This window comes from Pituophis catenifer, unplaced genomic scaffold, assembly GCF_029215685.1.
Source record: "Pituophis catenifer annectens isolate HBS135680 unplaced genomic scaffold, rPitCat1.0.hap2 SCAF_14, whole genome shotgun sequence".
Classification (NCBI taxonomy): domain Eukaryota; kingdom Metazoa; phylum Chordata; class Lepidosauria; order Squamata; family Colubridae; genus Pituophis; species Pituophis catenifer.
Genome location: NW_027256894.1, coordinates 6752697 through 6760196, shown reverse-complemented (window position 1 = coordinate 6760196; position 7500 = coordinate 6752697).

Sequence of the window (7500 nt, the reverse complement as noted above, 5' to 3'; positions counted from 1 at the left end):
ATTGAAATTAAGATGTCCAATTGTGTATTGATTTACAGTGCTTCGAAACTGTCAGGAATGCAACTTGACAGTTGGAGAAATTCATCTCCCATCAGATAGCTGAATAGAGACTTGTACACTTGTTTGGAAGAAGTTAGACATTGTCGATGTATACAAGAATCCAGAAAATAAAACCTTCAAACATTCTTCATGTTTGAGCATGCATTCTCAATCAGACCAATATTTGCTAAATGGTTGCGACCAACTGTGATGAAATCAGAGCTGCTGTTTTACCAGGAAAATCTTAGTGGAGTTGTTTGTTGCTTAGTTTTAAATATATCCGTCCAGTTGTCTGTATTGTTATTTATATAGGTGTGTCCAGTAGCTTCTCCCAACCTCTCCCCCCCACTTTTAAAAGTTTCTTAACTAGTAAGTTTCACCTGAGTTTTTATTTACCTGAATTTCGCTTGGAGACACTTGCAGTCTGATTACTGTTCTTGTCTTAATAACTATTTCATACAAGGAACAATTGTCTCAGGGAATAATCTGTGTTTATCCCTTCTGTGTTTTTCCCTCATCTCAGAAACTGACAACAATATTTTAAAATGTTGCAGGTGATTAGAAAGGTAGACTTCCTTGCATACAGCTCTTTTTTTTTTTTTTTTGGCATTTAGCTTCTTTTTAATCCAAGTTCTTCTTTCAACAGTTATTCTGAACAGTGTATTTCTTTAGGAATTCTTCTCATGTCAACATCCTGAATTAGAGATGGATTTGTTTGGTCGCATGTGCGTTCAGCAAGTGTTTCATGCCACCAAACGCTATACATTTTTTTTTAAAAAACAAAAAAGTAAGATGTAAATATAGTGTAATTAAGCAGAAACGAGCTGGAAGGGACCTTGGAGGTCTTCTAGTCAAACCCCCAAGGAGATGGCTTATACCATTTCAGACAAGTGACTGTCCAGTCTCTTCTTAAAAACCTCCAGTGATGGAGTACCCACAACTTCTAAAGCAGGGGTGGGTTCTAAATTTTTTTACTACCAGTTCTGTGGGCATGGCTTATTTTGTGGGCGTGGCTTGATGGCCATGTGACAATTATTTAGGATTTAGCAGAGGTACTGGTCTACCAGGCTTTTAACTGCTTGCAGAGCTGTACCGATCTACCCATTTATTTTTGCAGGCACTGATCTACTCATGTATTTTTGCAGGTACTGGTCTACCCATTTATTTTTGCAGGCACTGATCTACTCATGTATTTTTGCAGGCACTGATCTACTCATGTATTTTTGCAGGCACTGGGTCTACCCATTTATTTTGGCAGGCACTGATCTACTCATGTATTTTTGCAGGCACTGATCTATTCATGTATTTTTGCAGGCACCGGTCTACTCATTTGTTTTCTTCTAACACTGATCAGCTGTGGGGTGGCCCTTTGAAGCCCCCTGGCAAGAGTTTAAACAGTTTTTTCCCCTCTAGCCATCAGCTGGGACTCAGGAAGCAGCAATAGATTGGGGGTGGGGCCAAATAAAAGGTAAGAATAACGCGGGGGGTGGGTGGGGGTGCGCAGGGGGGCAGAACCGGTTCGGTGACGTCATATCGCCACCGCTACCGGCTCGGGAGAACCGGGCCAAACCTGCAGGAACCCACCACTGTTCTAAAGGCAAACCATTCCACTGATTAATTGTTCTCACTGTCAGGAAATTCCTCCTTAGTTCTAGGTTGCTTCTCTCCTTGATCAGTTTCCATCCATTGCTTTTTGTCCTGCCTTGTGGTTCTTTGGAAAATAGGTTGATCCCCTTTTCTTTGTGGCAGCCCCTCAAATATTGGAAGACTGCTATCATGTCCTTCTTTTCTCTAGACTGTCCATATCCAATTCTTGCAACTGTTCTTCATATATTTTAGTCTCGAGGCCTTTAATCATCTTGGTTGCTCTTCTTTGCACTTTTTCCAAAGTCTCAACATCTTTTTCGTAATGTGGTGACCAAACCTGGATGCCGTATTCCAGGTTTGGCTTTACTAAGGCTCTATAAAGCGGTACTAATACTTCACGTGATTTTGATTCCACGCCTCTGTTTATACAACCAAGGATTATATTAGCATTTTTGGCTGCTGCCGCACACAACTGGCTCATATTTAAGAGATCGTCCACTAGGACTCTAAGGTCCAGTGGTGGGTTTAATTTTTTTTTTTACTACCGGTTCTGTGAGCATGGCTTTGTGGTCGTGGCATGGCTTTGTGGACATGGCTTGGTGGTCGTGGCTTGGCGGGCATGGCAGGGGAAGGATACTGCAAAATCCCCATTTCCTCCCGATCAGCTGGGACTCGGGAGGCAGAGAATAGATGGGGGCGGGGCCAGTCATAGTTTTTACTACCAGTTCTCCGAACTACTCAAAATTTCCACTACCGGTTCTCCAGCACTGATCAGAACCTGCTGAAACCCACCTCTGCTAAGGTCCCTCTCACAGTTACTGTTTTTGAGCCAAGTTTCACCTAATCTGTACTTGTACTTTCGTTTTTTTTCTACCTAGATGTAAAACCTTCCTATTTCTTTTTAACACATCTTCCTTTATTTTCACCATGTTATGACAACTTTCTCGGGACTTGAAGACTTGGCTTTTCAAACAAATAGGCTGAGACTGATTCCGGGCTTTATTATTTACTACTAATTAATTATTTGGATTAAATTATGATTTTATTGTACTTGTTTCTTAACTTGTGTTCGCCACCCTGAGTCCTTCGGGAGAATGGCGGCATATAAATACATGTAATAAATAAATAAATAATATTAACTTTTATTAGATGTACACCCTCAAGACGACAGTAATGATCTACTATCCTTTTTAAATATTTCTTTCACTAAAAGAAATAAAGCCAAAACTTAATAAATAAACAATGATGAGCCAAGAGGATAAATAATAGATTCTGACTGTTATGCAACTTTCCAAAACACAGTTTTTATTCTTTTCAACCAAAAGGAATTATTGGAAAGAAATTGCAAAACAAGGATTTTCTCTGTCTGTGGGTAAGATAACTTTCCAAAAACTGAACAAAACAGGGCCAAATTTGGTGTTAAGGAAAAAGCTGGCAAAAGAAAGACTGACTTGCAAAATGGGCCAGATCCAGCATCTGCACACAGACAGACCCATTTCCCACAGCATCACTGCGAAAGCGACAGTTGGGCCATCGTTCTGCCAACTGCTTCATTTTAATCCCTTGTCACTGTATCAGAACTATCATTAGAGAGTTGGAAAGAATTCCGGTAGCCAAGTTCTACCGGAAGAACTTGGAAGGGACCTTGGAGGTCATCTAATCCAACCCCCTGCTTAAGTAGAAAACCCTATACCATTCCAGACAAAGGACTGTCCATTCTTAAAAACCTCCGGTCACCTCCAATTTCTGGAGGCAAGCTGTTCCACTGGTTAATTGTCCTCACTGTCAGGAAACTTCTCCTTATTTCCAGGTTGGATCTTTCTGTGAAGAGCTTCCACTCATTGCTTCTTGTCCTACCCTCAGTTGCTTTGGCAAATACAGTAAGTCGACCCCAGGGGTGAAATCCAAAATTTTTCCCTACTGTTCTGTGGGCGTGGCTTGGTGGGCGTGGTAGGGGAAGGATACTGCAAAATCTCCATTCCCTCCCCACTCCAGGGGGAAGGATATTGCAAAATCTCCATTCCCTCCCCACTCCAGGGGGAAGGATATTGCAAAATCCCCATTCCCTCCCCACTCCTGGGGGGAAGGATATTGCAAAATCCCCATTCCCTCCCCACTCCTGGGGGGAAGGATATTGCAAAATCCCCATTCCCTCCCCACTCTGGGGCCAGCCAAAGGTGGTTTTGGCCGGTTCTCGAAATTACTCAAAATGTCCGCTACCGGTTCTCTAGAACCTATTAGAACCTGTTGGATTTCACCCCTGGTCGACCCCCTCTTCTCTGTGACAGCCTTTCAAGTTGCTATCAAGCTGCTATCATGTCACCCCAGTCCTTTGCTTTGTTAGACTAGATGTACCTAGTTCCCTAAATTGTTCATTGTATGGTTTATCCTCAAAACGTACAAGTTGCCTTCTGCAGGTTGTACTTATCTTCCTTCCAACTCCACAGAATATTAAAGGGGTTCAGAATTTACTAAACCAGCAGGATAATTCTCTGAAAACCAGAGAGAATGGGATCAGTTTCCTCTCCTCCAGGAAGTAGTAAGCAACTTCTGAATTAGTCTTCCTTTCCCTACTAGCCCTGTTCCGTTGGGCTGCACCAGAACTTCCTCCACACCAGCCCAGCTGTTGTACAACCACTCCAACTCTTTCACGTAAAATGTCTAACTCACTTGTATCCCAATTCCTCACAGCCCTGCAAGGTTTAACGCAACCACATATCCCATTACTCCCACAATCCCACCTTACCTCTAACTCCTCCCCTTGGGTATAAGAGGTCACACCACGAGGCCATCCAGCAGTTCTAGATGTGTACCTGTAAGAGAAGGATAAAGGCCAGTTGCTATTAACTGAATAGGCCTAAAATTAGTTCAGGCCTACAATAAAAGAATTAATAGAAGATATCATTTTGTCTTGTGAGTTATTGGGTTAGATTCATCAACCTAACAAACTCCTTCATCACTGCAATACATTGCTTCTCTCCGTTGATACAAAACTCTTGCTTAAAACATTTACTTCATATATGCATATATACGTAAATATGTGTGTACCCAAACCCACATATGTGTCTGGGAATGAATGTGTGTGTGATTGTGTACATGTATATTTTGGAGCATGGCAGTTTTGTATCCCATTGTGTAATCTTAATATCTCTAGGATTATTCTACTAATAAAGTCAGTCAAAGTGGGACTGTTTATAAGTACTGTCAAATAAATAAATATGTTCTCTAGAGCTGGTAAGAGGAATTCTTACTCCAAGTGTAGTAACTCAGTAGTCCTCTCACTGAACATGGGAGACATACAATTGTTAATAAAATTGCATCTCTTAAAAACAACTGAGAGAAAGGAAAGAGTAGAATGTAAATGTAGTGCTAATTGAATTACACTTTGGCACTGTGAGACACTAATGTAAATATTCTTGTGAGTAGGCCTAAGACACTTGAAGTAATTACTTAAAGTCTTCCTTTCAAAGAATCCTCCCTCTTTTTTTAAATGCTTTTTAACATTAGCACTTTCTTCCTGACAAATTAAATGAAATTTCATTACTCGCTCTGACTTAATGGTATCAAGGCTGTCTGTTCCACTTCTGGGTACACATAAGTGTTAACTCTGTGTGAGCAAAAGACGATGGTTTTGTGGTCCCTAGATGCTCCAGATTGCTGGTGCTGGGAATCTTTGACCAAACATTTTCACTCCTGGTCAGACATGACTTTTCCCTTCCCTTCCCTTCCCTTCCCTTCCCTTCCCTTCCCTTCCCTTCCCTCCCCTCCCCTCCCCTCCCCTCCCCTCTCCTCCTCATTCTCATTCTTCTAATTATAATTTCACTCCTGGTCAGACATGACTTTTCCCTTCCCTTCCCTTCCCTTCCCTTCCCTTCCCTTCCCTTCCCTTCCCTCCCCTCCCCTCCCCTCCCCTCTCCTCTCCTCCTCATTCTCATTCTTCTAATTATAATTTTACTCTACTCCCATTCCATTCCATTCCATTCCACTCCACTCCACTCCACTCCACTCCACTCCTGTATTGTATTGTATTGTATTGTATTGTATTGTATTGTATTGTATTGTATTGTATTGTATTGTATTGTATTGTATTGTATATTCTAATGACCAATAATCATATGTTATTGAAGAGATGATTATTTCCCACAGCAATCATTACCTTAGCAGCATTGCAGAGTGCATCAAATAAAATTCCAAAAAGATATTTCAAAGGCGGGTTGTTGTTTTTTCAAAAGACACCTGGACTTTGTTTTTTTCTTGAGTAAGATGTTTAGCTTCTCATCCAAAAAACTTCTTCACTTCTGACAGTCCGAATTGAAGAAGCTTTTTGGGTGAGAAACGAAACGTCTTCCCCAAGGGAAAAAAAACAAAGAAGCCAAAGTCCAGTTGCCTTTTGGAGAAAGCATCTTTGAAACAATCATGACCCGGATGAGTGAGAATCTCCATAGACTTTCAAAAAGATGCTTTGGGGCTTCTGGTAGTGGAAACACAGCATCTGTCTGCACCTCTGTAAAGCGACTTCATGTTTTCCCCAAATTCAACGAGCAGCTATGCTAGCAGTTCCAAATTTGAGGACAGCTGCATGTTCCCAGGAAAAAACGTGGCTGCTTTAAAAAGGCGCAACCATCTGCTACCGTATCTTCCCATGCATTTTAAAGCACCTTTTCTATTTTCTTCCCAAATCCTACACAGACAGAGTTTTCAATAGGGAAAACAAAGCTCTGTGCACTGATTCCCTCCTAAGGAACTCAGGTTAGAAAGAGACTGTAAGAACTCTTGAAAATAAAAGTAATATGCATTTGAAAACAACGTGCAGTGAACAGGAAAAGAATGGGAGAGCAAGGATGGGTAGCCTGTGTTAGCAAGTTGCCAGCCTGAGGACAGAAAGTTTGAAATTGTTTGTCCATAGTTAGAAGCAGAGGTGGGTTTCAGCAGGTTCTGACCAGTTCTGGAGAATCGGTAGCAGAAATTTTGAGTAGTTGGAAGAACTGATAGTAAACATTCTGACTGGCCCTGCCCCTGTCTATTTTCTGCCTCCCAAGTCCCAGCTAATTGCGAGGAAATGGAGATTTTACAGTATTCTTCCCCTGCCACGTCCACCAAGCCATGCCCACAGAACTGGTAGTAAAAAAATTTGAAACCCACCACTGGTTAGATGCAAGGAGATTTTGATCTATGATCACTTTCTGGATGAGGAGAAATTCTAATCTGTGGTTCTTCTGGGGGAATGGAAAACCCAAGTCGATGAGATTGTGTCCAAAATCGTCTCCATCCTTTTCCAAAAGCATGAACTGGTTGCATCCATTACCACCACTTTTTTTTTTCTTTCCCAGAAATGAAATAAAATAAATGTTGCCACATCCAAGGACTGCTAATTTTAAGTCCTGTGATGCACCAGGTGGTAGAGATCAGTGAAATGGGATTTACTGGTTCCCCAACTCTGATAATAAAATAATAGAAGGGAAAGGATTGGAAAGATATTGGGAAGGAAAGTGCTACTAAAATATTCCCAAGAAATGGCTATCCAGTAAAGGATATTCCAACACTTCTAGAAGCTGGGTACGCCAAAGTTGATTCGTAACTGGACTGCTAAGGTCTAAAATTTGTTACTGAAATTTGTATCCTGCCTGTATTCAAAACAATTACTACCAACCTGCCTTCCATTGAGAACCTGCACACTGCACGAGTTAAAAAGAGGGCTGTGAAAATATTTACAGAACCGGTTCGGTGTCGTCATATCGTCACTGCTACCGGTTCGGTGGAACCGGGCGGTACCAGGTGGAACCGGGAGGAACCCACCACTGCACAGTGTGTCCAATTTAACATGAAATGAATAAAAATATTTTTTTAAAAATACTCTGAATGTTGCTGAGCATA